The sequence below is a fragment of the Metopolophium dirhodum genome, chromosome 5 (genome assembly GCF_019925205.1).
Source record: "Metopolophium dirhodum isolate CAU chromosome 5, ASM1992520v1, whole genome shotgun sequence".
Taxonomy (NCBI): Eukaryota; Metazoa; Arthropoda; class Insecta; order Hemiptera; family Aphididae; genus Metopolophium; species Metopolophium dirhodum.
This window is the reverse complement of record NC_083564.1, coordinates 35,579,242-35,592,945: the sequence shown is the minus strand read 5'-3', so window position 1 is coordinate 35,592,945 and position 13,704 is coordinate 35,579,242.

The window sequence follows — 13,704 nt, the reverse complement described above, 5'->3', positions numbered from 1 at the left end:
AAAATGTAATTTTTAAATTTAGTGATTATTAAAATACCGGGACAATAACGTCCTATGGACAAAACTTCCGTGGACTGGTCTTTTTTTACGGGGAGGAAATATTAATTTACCACAATATATTATGTAACTATATTATATTGTCTTTATATATTAGAGATAAGATTTTTTTCTGTTAGTAAGTATTTTATGTTAATACAGGATTTAATGATTTTTAAATTATAGAAAATTATATAATACAGTAATATACATTGTATACATTATATACAATTTACCAGAATACCAGATTAACATTACCTATATATTTATTTTCACACGAAAATTGGGTTCAAATTGTTTTTATCTCTAAGAACCACTGTAAACATTATACAGAGGATGCCAGTACGAGGGCATAATATGCAATTGCGATAGTTCCTTCCAAATTTTTTTTTTTATTTCATTAAATTATTTAGTGGGTAGTTATGTACCTCGGCATAACAATTTGTTTCTTATATCAAAATAATAGTTGTGACTTGTGTTATTATAAAATTATTTATTAATAATTATAGTTTATACTAAATATAGGTATAGTACCTACTACCTAGGGCCTTATATTTACCTCCGCCATATTTGATGTACGTAGATATTTATCATGGAATTCCATAAAGTTCGTGATAGGTATTCATTAATTTGTATTTTGCAATTTTTGTATTTTTAGCTTGTTTTCCTGAAACTTTTGTTGGTTAAATCGGGTCGGTTGATGGTCGGTAGCTTTTTAGTAGATCTATACTTGCCACTTGGTACAATTGCGCCAAACCCCCAACCAACAAACACTACCATTTTATGCATTCGGCTGGTGCATACTGCATAATATACCTACTGAGATACTATATTATACTGCATATAATAATATTTATTAATATTGAATACTTATATACCTTACTGGCTTACTAATATAAAAGTACATAGACCCGAGTGCCCAACAACAGATTATAATTTATAGTAGCCAGTAGGTACATGACTATATGAATATAATATAGTATTACAGAGTATTCTTAACCGATTTTTAATAGATATTTTATATCTTTTATCTTTTGTTCTTAATATATACCTTCCGCATGATCTCTGCCTATATGGCTATATGGGAATGGAAACACCCTACGGCCTACGACTGCACATAATAATGTACAAATAGGCAGTTTTCGTGAGAATTTTGAAACATGGTTAAAAAAACATAATTTTGAAAATACGCATATTTTTTTAGGATAAACTTTCGTAAGGGGGACGGAGTGGCCGAGCGGACTAAGGCCGACCCGAGTTCGATTCCTCGGCCATGGGCGGCATTTTTCTTCGGACAAGTCACGGTGTCTGGAGAACAAGTGCCGCCATCCCCCACCCGGGCATGGCAGATACCTATGGGTGCCCACTTGAAAATCTGCCAAAAACTACATATACGTGTTTACCAACCAACAGTATCCTCCCCTTCAAATAAACAAACAAACAGCTAATGGCCATAGTTGCCGGGCTTAATGATCAATTAAAAAAAAAAAAAAATTTTCGTAATAACAATGTATTGTCAATACAATTTATTTATACAATTATACGTTCAAATGAGTTTGGTTGTGCAACAATGAGTAGGTAGGTACCTATATCATAATAATTGTATAATGGCATAGTATATGTTTAATATTGTATTACATTATAAAATTCCCTATTCCTATTTCATATATTATATTTTAACTATGATAATATTACCTACCTCTGTACATTCATTTTGCGAAGACAATGATTATTGATTAAAATGAGGTACTGGTTTACGCTGAGAATTCACTGTACACACTACACGGTATGTGCAGCAAATGCAAAATTATACGTTTGGTCGATGGGGGAGAAACGATTACTTACTCTGTGCGCAAGTCCACTGTTGCGTCCTATTGGTGGACGTTATTACATTTTTGGTATTTGTGTCACTTTTTGATGTTCGGACGTTTGATTTCTATAGGTACTATCACTTTTAATTATTGTCACGATTTTATTCTGTATACACATACATAAATATAAGATAGGTATAGTACCTACTCTTGAGTGTTGACTGTACTATACACTACTATATGTACATATAAATAATAAATGTATGTTATGCTTATGATATTGTAAGATATAACAGTTATTTTTTCATGTTATAAGACTAAGACGTAGTCAATTTTTTTAATTGTAAATTATACGCATTAAAAAATTGTGTTATCTGCATACACAACCCAGATGAAAAATAATCAAAGTAGAGCCGTCGTTAGGAAAGCTCTCAACGGATATTATAATAATGATTAATAAAGCATAATAATATACATAAAATAACGGAACTTGGTGGTCTGTGAAGGTGCGGCGGTGGCGGTGGTAGGTACCTAAATAATAAATGGCTTAATACTTATAAATTATAATAGATCAGGTATTCAGGTGAATGGGTGAAAGAAATTCGTTTGCGGAACAGCCCGAACAGGTGTTCTTGTTGATTGGATGGACGAGTGATAGTCACCGACGATAGATCAGTATAGTTGGTGGTGGAGGGAGGCAATAGGACAACTTACTTATTTTACAATCGTCTGAAATTTCAATGTTATCGTCATCATCATTATAATATTATTACACGTCATACTATTCAGAAAATCCGTTCTCGTCCAACGGCTCCCGTCATACGCACCGTTGTATTTTTTTCGTCGTCATTATTATATTATATATTATATGGTCGTTCGTTATTACCTATTATATTTATTTGGTTTTTATTTCAGGGTCGTTTAATTAGACGGAAACACGATTTTTCGTCGTTGGCCATTGTTTCGGAGCTGTAGGTACCATGCTATACTTACTATACTAGTACTATATAGGTAGGTACTATTATATTTATTTATTTACCACTATTGTATACCTATATCATATATTATAGTTTCTAATATATATTATATATATATATTAATAATATAACTATATAGTCTACCTATATTGTGTATTTACGCCTAATAATAATATAATATTAATATGCAATATGCATTATATTACGATATTATATAAGTTATATGTACCTATCTGGCTATCTATACATACTATCTCCCTTACGGCTTACCTTATACCTGTAACCTATATTATAATTTATAATATTATACTACATATAGGATAATTCATTACATAATGAATTGTACGACTATGGAAGGAGATGGTGGAAAAGGTACAGCTAGGCTACCAAATTTTCAATTAGCGCCTCCCCCCAAATGTTTTTTTTTTTATTGATAATTCATTACCTATCTATAATATATTTAGCTATTGAGTGATGAACAATGGTTAATATTTATATTGATATAACTTATAAATTATATACAGGTATAATATAACTAAATAAAAAAATGAACGAGAACTTTAATGGTTTTAAATTGTTTCAACATCCGACTTATGTATCGGACTATAATTCGACTATCCAAAATATTGAAAAGCAGTTGTCAAAATGTGTTTATAATGCAGACATTATTGAAAAATTGGCTGAAAAGCAAAGGGAAATTATGAAAGTTGTTTGAGATTTTTTAATATGCTAACAGTCTATACATATAACAACAAATTTAATTTATAATACATGCAAATAAATAAATTTTTATTTAATTGTATAAATAATAATTATACAATCGTACCTATAACTATATAATGGAATTATATTATTTTTAATGTTTAATAATATTTTTTGTTTATAAAAAAAAGAAAAATATATATATAATTTTTTGATGATGGTTGATGACCCACTCCCTCCCCCCACCACCAACACTCCGTACATGTATGTTAGACATATTATCCCCTGCAGTGAAATTTTTGCTTATGGATATATTATATGCATATTTATAAACGTAAATCGTAGGTACCATATTGACATCATATATCTCGTTACAGGTATTTATGATAATTATATTATACGTAAATAGGTCTTAGATCATATACTAATATATATTATGATCTAAGAAATAGGTACGCGTCATCTCACGAAACTCGTAATATCGCGAACCAATTTATCGTTGTGTTTAGTATTTACTATTATTATACGAGACTTAGTGTATATTATATGATATATAAATATAACTATAATCTATATTGTAGTGATATACTGATATTGACTTATTGTAATTTGTAGTATTGTACGACGGACCTCGATGTGTACACGCATGTAGATTGTAGACGCACAATGGCTCACGTTCATTTTGCGACGCTAATAATAAAAATTCAACAATAATAATATACGACTATAATAGTATTAATTGTACATGGTATATGTTGTATGTATACGTCATAAACTTCGTGATTACCTCGCGTCGGTTCGTTATAGATGTAGAACACGAACAATAATTGCTGAGCTCTGCGCTGACGAGTCAATTTCAATAGCTATTAATAATATTTTAGTACCTGGAGTAAATCGATCGACATTTTTATCATTAATAATGAATATAATATTGCAGATTCGTGACTAAATAATTTCTCGTCAAACAATATTTTCTTATTTTGTTGTAATTCAAAAACGAGTAACAGTAGGTAGATATTTGAATTTTTCACAAATTGTTTATTTAATCATTTTCTTTACATAATATTTCCTAAATATTTTGAAACTATTTATAGACATTTAACATTTAGTATTTGATATATATAGTATTGAATACCTACTTGTATTCAATTTTCAAGCTTGCATGGAAAATTATCATAATATTATAAAAACATTTTTTGAAAATTTTAAGTATCTACGGTAATTTGTTTTTGAATTAGGTAGGTGCTACAAAAAACAAAAGAGATTTTGTTAAAAAATTGGTTTTGCGTAAAATTCCCCTTTTCTTTTGTTGTCCCGACGCTTTTGAAAATTACTGGGAACTTTTTACTTTTGACCTCAAAATGTACCAATGGATTGACTTTCCTACCAGAAAAAATACTGAAGGAGAAAATCGAAGGATTTTTATTGCCCAAACGGTGATGACAGACAGAAAAAATCACTGTAAAATAAATACATTGCTCCACTCAGAATCTAAAATAATTGCATAATATTATTTTCCTTTATAAATATACTTTCCAAGATTTATATGTATTATATAGAAAATTATAGTGTAAGTATTACCTACACACATAGAATAAAATATCAAAAATCGATTAGTTGGAATTCGTTACCTCTGAATATCAAATATAGTAAAAAATTGAAATTCAAACGCTCATTAAAAATGAATGTAGGCATTTTCCAGTAAACTTGTTTGTTTGCTTATAAACTGTAGAAAAACTTGAGGGGACTCTTTTATTAAAATGTCCAATGTCAGCTATGAAAAGAAAACTAATGCATTTTAAGGGTTTTGATGAATTTTGTTAAAATTTGAATTTTAAATGCGTATAAAAAATAATTGTGACTAGGTATGTATCTTTGATGTTGCTGCACTGCTATAATCTTTTGAGGAATGAGGACCCTTGTGTTAAGTCTTCAATCCTTTTTACTAGGTTGTAAAGTTTTAATCGAGAATAATTTTAAAAAAATTACAAAATTAAAAAAAGTCTCAAGGCTATAAATAGCTCAAACAGAAGCGGTTAATAATTACCGGTAACCACCAAGTTCAATTAAGGGGTAACGTGTGGCGGTAACCTTTTTTTTTAATAACCGTTAATTCAACGAAACCGGAAATATCAAAAAAAAAATTAACGTTATATTTGATTTTTATATTTTTTTATTTTTTTTTTGAAAATTGTATTCTATTTTTTTGATTAATAATTTTATTTACAAGGTAATAAATGTGATGTAATAATAGGTACGATTAAAGATGGTATACTGTCTGTAGCCGCAATGATAAGTAATAAGAGGATGTCACACCCGCATGTGTTGTCTCAGTCTTACAAATGTAGAACATAGCAAAAACTGTTATGGGCGGGACAACTTTTCTCGCACCATGTTTGTTGTAGAACTACCAAATACTCACAGCACGTTAAGAAGAACTGATATATCTGTGCAACAGCGTGCTTTTTTTTAATATGCACTATCCAATCGTTTTTTATAAGCAAATGAAAAAAACAAAAAAAACCAAATGTTTAGAAGCATATTTATTTTTTAATTTAGCTTATGTAAATTAAAGTAAAACTAAAATTTTCCAAAAAAACCCGTTTTCGAAGTGGTTACCAGTAATCTTGAAGAATTAAAACCGCTTCCAAACTGATAACTGGTAATCACATTTTTAGGGATCATTTTGGTAACTGGTAATCAATTACTACTAATTCTAAAAACCCCTAAAACCGGTAACCACTTACAAAAATTGTTTTGGCCCTACCGGACCCGGTAACCGAATTTTTCATAAGTGGTTTCATATCCTGAATTTTTGTGACATTGTAAAATATACAATACATTCATTCCCTACGCTCTGAATCTAAAACTAATTAATTTTGTAGCGTTGTGTACGATATTCCTACTTACAATGATATATTTTAATAACTGTTCGTAGTTTCACGCGAAACAAGAACATTTTTTTTTTTTTTTTTGTAGTTTATTGTTAGTTAAGATAATAGTACTAGATTTCTGCCTAAGTATACGACTCGTACTATGTCATATATAAATCAATAATAATTAATAACTAATAAGTACTTCCATTGATTAAATATATATTTAATCAATGGTACTTCTAAGTTATAGTATTAATATATATATATATATATTTAATCAATGGTTATAGCCTATAGGCTATAAGTACAGGTATAGGTGCCTTCTGAAATTTAGTACCTATCTATACTCATATATTTTTTTTATATATAACTATATAAGTACCAGTGTATTAATGTATTATGAAGATGTTTTGACGTCTTTCAAAATGTTCTTTTTACGGAATTTATAAATACGAAAAAGTAACAAGTAACAATAGGAACATTACCAATTATCTGACTACGCGTTCTATATATAGGTACATTTATAACACACTTAAGATAAGTAGCATTAAATATGAAGATTTTTAACGTATTAATTACGACTTGTTCGTCATGACACATATGTATATACGAGTGATATCTTCGTGACTTCGTGATTATCAACTATAATTTACTATAATAAATACCTAATACTTTTAGTATTTCTATTTATAAAAGCCTATAGGTATATATTCTAAAATCTAAGGTAACTAGACCAGTGGCGTGCACAGTTTTTTCTAAGGGGGGGATATACCAGGATATTAACCAATAATAAAAAGTTAAAAGTTGAACACATATTTTGTTTAAAAGCTAAAAAAAGTTAATTTGTTTATACAACCAAACCCGGATTAAGAGGGACCAGGGGGCATGGTCCAGGAGCCCGTCTTTTCTCCGAAAATTTTTTTTGTTTTGACTTCATGGATTTCCACATAGGCAATATTCATCAGAACCACTGTTGGAAGATTGATCACCTTTTAACGACTTCGAGGGTAAAGAACTTACGTAGCAATCGCTAGCGCAGGACCACAGACAACAGATATGATGACAGAACAAGCAGCAAAAGCCACCGTTGTGTGAGTTGTAATATTTTTTTTGTAGTGCGTAAAAATTGTAAGCTTATCAAAGCTATCGAATCTACTAACGAGTCCATCGTAAAAAATTATATTTTATTTATAGTAATTAGTGGAAGACATTTTTTTTGAGATAATATTATATACATTTTGGTGTGCAAGGTAAAAAAATTAAATAATTAGATAATAAAAAAATTTGCGGGTGTACGATACACTATGACGAAGTCACAGATTTCTATATAGAATTCAGTGGATAGTGTGGATGGGAGTTGTACGCATAGCTGATAATCTTTATTATCTATGATTGTACATGGTAATAGTGTATATTAGGTATTTTTGATCTACGCGCATGTGATGCCTAATAATATCATAATTTGTATGTCCAATCCAAGTTTTTATTATCTATGAAGGTATCTTAATTAACCTAACGCTAAAAATAGAATTTATAACTGCAGCGTTTTCGGTCAATCGTAATGGTTGAAGGGTGGTTATACAGACGGAGTGGAGTTTGTAGTACACTAACCATTAACCACTAACGCATTATTACATAATAATTTATTTATTAGTCTTAAAATATATATTTTTTGTATAGTCCAAAATTATACAATAATATACAGTCGTTAAAATGTAGTGAGACAATTATTTTGAAGCTCAAGTTGAAAGGGGGCCCACCAAATGTATTTATGTATGGTGTCCCGGGCAGTGTTTGGATTAGATAAGTATTTTTTTATCTAGATAAAGATAAATATAATGCAACTCAAATGTATCTAGATAGATATAAAAGATAACTTAACTCATATTTATCTAGATAAAGATAAAGATAAATACATTTTTATCTACATAAAAAAAAGATACAATTTTTTTTTAAATGGGTTTTAAATTTAGGTATATTTTAGTTGGGCACTAGGAAAATAATAATAATAATGATATAAATAAAAATAATTACATTATTTATAAACTATAAGCTTGGTTTGAGAATCTGTATAAATATTTAAAATGTGTTTGTACAATTTCGCGATTTTTATCAATAAAAAATGTATGTAAATGCATTTATTTAGATTAGTAAAAAAAATATTTAAGATGAACGTTTAGATATCTTGTAACTATTTATCTAGATAAGATAAAATATGAACAAATAATTATCTAGATATTCGTTTAGATAAATTTAACTAGATAAGTCCGAACACTGGTCCTGGGGCCCAATTGATCCTTAATCCGGGCTTGTATACGACGCGCGACGCTCGCGTACTTAATTTTTTTCCGACCCAAAACTAAATTATAGACTATAATATAGTGATTAGTGTTTATTCTTTATACAGTACTAGCTCTTCGAGAGTCGCTGGGGGAGACCCCAAACCCCTCGGGGTTGGCGAGGAGTGTTGTCGATGTAGGAAGCAGCAGTGGTCTTGTGGTCTGGTCGTCGGTCTCGAGCTAGACGGTGTAAGGGTCATACGGACGGTGGCTGGCAGTTGTCCGAATAATGATAAAGACCGATAAGAGTGGTTGTACGGTGGTTAACCTGTGGTTACCCTGTGACCAACTTGAGGTGGTGTTGCACAGCAAGTCGGGGGATATTTTCGATTTGCGGAGCGGAGCGACGGCGCCGAGGAGCGTAGCGACGAGTGCCGCTAGCATGGCATCACTGTACGATGTTTTTTAAAATTGGTGTCACTGTAAAATGCTGGTATATGCTGGTATGGTATTGTGGTATAAGCTGCCTTATCATTTTTCGGACAACTGCCCCCTACCATCATACGGAGTTATGGTGATAAGGATCTGTGTTTAGTGATAAGGATTATGGATTAATGATAAGAATGGTGGAGTTGTGATAAGAATGGTGGTTTAGTGATAAGGATGGTGGATTATTCATAGATAATAAAAGAATGGATAGGACATAAGAACTTATCACATGAAACTTTAGTGATACTATTTTTAAGATTATATGGGGCAAATATTGATATGATAATTGATAAATAATAATAAATATTTTAAATATTTAACAAAGTTTAGAGTAATTTTCCAGGCACAAGTGGCACAACAATCAAAATACAATCTGACAAATATCTAAATATAACTGACTATCATGTTATCATTATTATTTAATAAAATAGTTTTGCACATAACCTTAAAAAGCCCCATATCGTCTTTCTCTCTTTACGTTCTCTCTTCCCCAAAAAAGCACACGGCCCCATATGGAACTGGTATAGTCATGTCCTATCCAATCTTATATTATCTATGGGATTATTGATGAAAATTAGTGATAAGGATTTTGGATTTGTGATAAGGATGGTAAATTAGTTAACCGGACAGCTGTAAGTTTTTACTGCCGTCAAAAACGCCAAATCAAGTAATAAAATTCAAATATTGTGGATGGTCCAACTAATCATATAGCCACCTCAATTTATTTGGGGTCTAACAGGTCAGTTGGAATAATATGTCTCGGCAACAGGTATGCAACGTTCTTTAGTGCTGCAGAAACTACAAATTAGGTAATAAATTACGTGAAAAAAATTCAAAATATTTGGCGTCCATTCAAATCATATAGCTGCCGTCTTTTTATGGGTGTCTAGCAGGCCAGTCACCTCGAATGACGTTCGCCGTAGTAATAAGAGTAGGCTATCCGACTTCGGATAGCGGACAATTTGCGACGGCCTGGTCACGTCGTCACTTCGTCAGGTATGCAATCCGACTGCGTCGAATCGCGGACAGCGTTCATTACTGTCGCCGAAAACGCAAAATTAAGTAATAAATTACGTGAAAAAAAATTCAAAACATTTCGGGCTTTTATGCAAATTATATAGCCACCGTCTTTTTAGGGTGTCTAGCAGGTCAGTCACCTCAGTGGTGCGGGTAGGCAATCCGACTTCGTCGACTATACGAAAACGATTTTCTCCACTTTACAGCTTTTGGCAAACTTTATTTATTCGGGAAAGATCCTGGTCACTGAAGATAATGTTTAAGTAATAAGTAATAGTTAAAATTAGTTATATACAAAAAAAAATATTTATATTTTATAACGTTTATTTCTCTAGGTTTTGTTACCAGCTGCAAATCTCTTGCAATTAAAAGAAATAAAAGAGGTGTGTTGTGATTTTTTACAGTCACAACTGTGCCTGACAAATTGTATTTGCATGTACGCAATAGCTGATATTTATAGCTTAACGCAATTGTTAACAAGTTTATATATTTAAGAGCACTTTTCGTAAAAAATATTATTTTTTAGTATGAATTTAAAAGGACATGTTATTTATTGTTGTTATAATTTGATTCATAGAGAAGTTATTAATGGTGAAGAATTCGTCAATAGGGTAATTAATAAAGCAAAAAAAATGTGGAAAAGAGATGAAAAAAGTGTTGGAAATGGTGATGGAGAAGGTGATAAAACTGGAAAATAGGTGATGGAAACTGGAAAAAAGGTGGTTGAAATGGTGACGGAAAGTGGAAAACGGCTGATAAAAGTGGAAAAAAGTGATGAACTGGAAAAAGGGTGATGTAAAATGGGTGATTGAAAGTTACTAAAAGGTGATGAACTGGAAAAAGGCTGTTGTAAAATGGGAAAAAGTGATAAAACTGGAAAAAAGGTGATTGAAAATTACAAAAAGAGGTGATAAACTGGGAAAAGGATGATGGAAAGGTGATAAAACTGGAATAAGGTGATGAACTGGAAAAAGGGTGATGTAAACTGTGATAAATCTGGGAATAGGTGATGGAAAATGGGTGATGAACTGGAAAAAAGGTGATGGAGCAGGTGATAAAACTGGGGAAAGGTGATGGAAAAAAGGTGATGAACTGGAAAAAGGGTGATGGAAACCGTGTTAAAACTGGAAAAGGTGATAAAAATGAAAAAAGGTGATAAAAATGGAAAATAGGAAAAAAGTTATGGAAATGTTGATGGTGATGAAAGTTGTGATAGTAATGGAAATTGTAATGGTAATTTTTCTTTCATGAAACTGTTTTCGTATAGTAGTCTGGTTGTTGCATAGATGCCAGCCTGAATTACCTTTGCCGTGAATCGTGATGACGAGATCATTGAATGCGGAGCGTAACAAAAAATAGTATGTGTGATTTGTGCGGGAAGGCAATTTCCTCCCTTGCCACATAATATACTATTTAAATGACAAACCAATGAGTGATTACTTACAGCTGATCACAATATTTCATTACAATTTTGATGATGTTGCCTATGATTAAGAAACTTTATACATTATTCATTAAACGTTGAAGATGAACATGTAATATACGAATCGACAATTTTCTTATCGATTTTCCTGGTTCATACCGCATTGTGATAGGTACCTACGAAATTAATTCAGTAACAATTCTAAAATACAATAATTTTTTTTTTATTTTAATGTTATTCGATGTGATATAAAAAAATCTGTCTCCAAAGGGGAAATTAAGTGGTTGTTACAAATTCCTGGTTTTTCTGTATAATAGGTAAGGTGTGCTAAAATAATTAAAATTTGGTAAATATAATACTAAAAAACATTATAAAAAAAATTTAAAAATATTGAACTAAAACATTTTGAACAGTTCTATGCACATATATAGTCTGTTATACTAATTGTTACTTATCTATCATACAGCCGCTAGCCGTACAGGTATACATGATTGTCTGGATTATTTAAACTTTAATAATTGTGTATTATTAAATCAATATATGATAAAGGTTATAGGAACCAAAATTTAAAATAAAACTTCGTCATCTGCATGTTACACTTATGGAAGAACTACGGTAAATCACCGCCGCGCGCCGTGTAAAAATTTATTAGGAACATATAATATATTAATATGTGCTTGCCTGTGGTTGTTTTTTAAGTTACCCATTTGGGCTGGTCAAAATGTTTACGCCCTCTATTAAAAATTGAAATGACACCACCAATTGTAATAATAACAATATAGGCCTACCACCCACAGCCCACAGATAGGTGTTTGAGATAGCGATTAGCGATAGCATACTGATGGACGACGGTACTAAAAAAGTTATTATAGGTATTATAGCGTGTATAGTTGAAGTCAGTGGGAATAAGGAAAACCAGGAGTTCTACTTCCCCTTATTTATATAACACTATTGTGGAGTCAATAGCCATTGATTAAATAATAAATATCCACTTATATTTTAAAATTTGTATAACATAGTAAACTATTAAAAGTGTCATCTTCTGCAATTACCAATTTAGAAATCCAAATACTGCTTACTGCTTAGGACCCGTTCTTGTTTTTATTATTAAAATTATAACCTAAGAAAATCTAGGAAAATAGTTTTTAACAAGTCGTACAATTTCTGACAGCTGTCTGTTATTTAGAAAATGCCGACTGATAGTTACGAAAAATTCAAAAGGGGGGGGGGGCGACCTTGAAGCATAGTTTATGTAGATTAAACTAACCAATTCCACTCAATGGAATATTGAACGAGGAAAATATAGCAAAACATAAGAATACGCGCCATCTGTCACGTTTTTACAGCGACTATTTTCAACAATTTTCTACAGTCTACAGAAGATAAAACCACTTATACCTACATCATACACCGTGTTATCATTAAGACGCCTATAAATAACAGACTTTTAACACGGTGTATGATGTAGGTATAAGTCTGGGCTTAAGATTGTTCTATCAATCTGGGCGTCATGCGTTTGGGCGAAATGATACAATATAAAATATTAAATTGTAAGTTTGTAAAGATAAAAATAATATATTATAAAATCTATTGGGAATTTTATATCAATCTAAATACGGCACATAATTTCAATTTTGAATTGCACACACTTATATTATTTAATTTTTACATATTATTTTAATTTTAATAATATTTTAACTTGATTTTCAATAATTTCAATTCGCCAACAAAAAAAAACAATCCACTTTTAATCATACCCATGGAATTCATGAACAACTCAGGTCTCAAAATGAGAGAAAAAATGAATTGATAAAATACAGAATCCCAGGATATTAAAAAAGATCGCTTAAACACATTACAATGTTTTAAAAATTCGCCCAAACTCAAACCCGTTATTTATATATTATGTTATTAACTTTCACAGATAATTGTACCTATGACCTAAGCCAATTTTCATTGAACCAAAGTACATTAAATCCTATAGTATAATATATAATATTATATAGTATAATATGACCGTATCCAATCCACCGCATCCCACGCCTAGTTGGCCGATTGCCCATCACGATTGAATTTGTTCACAAATCGAGGTAG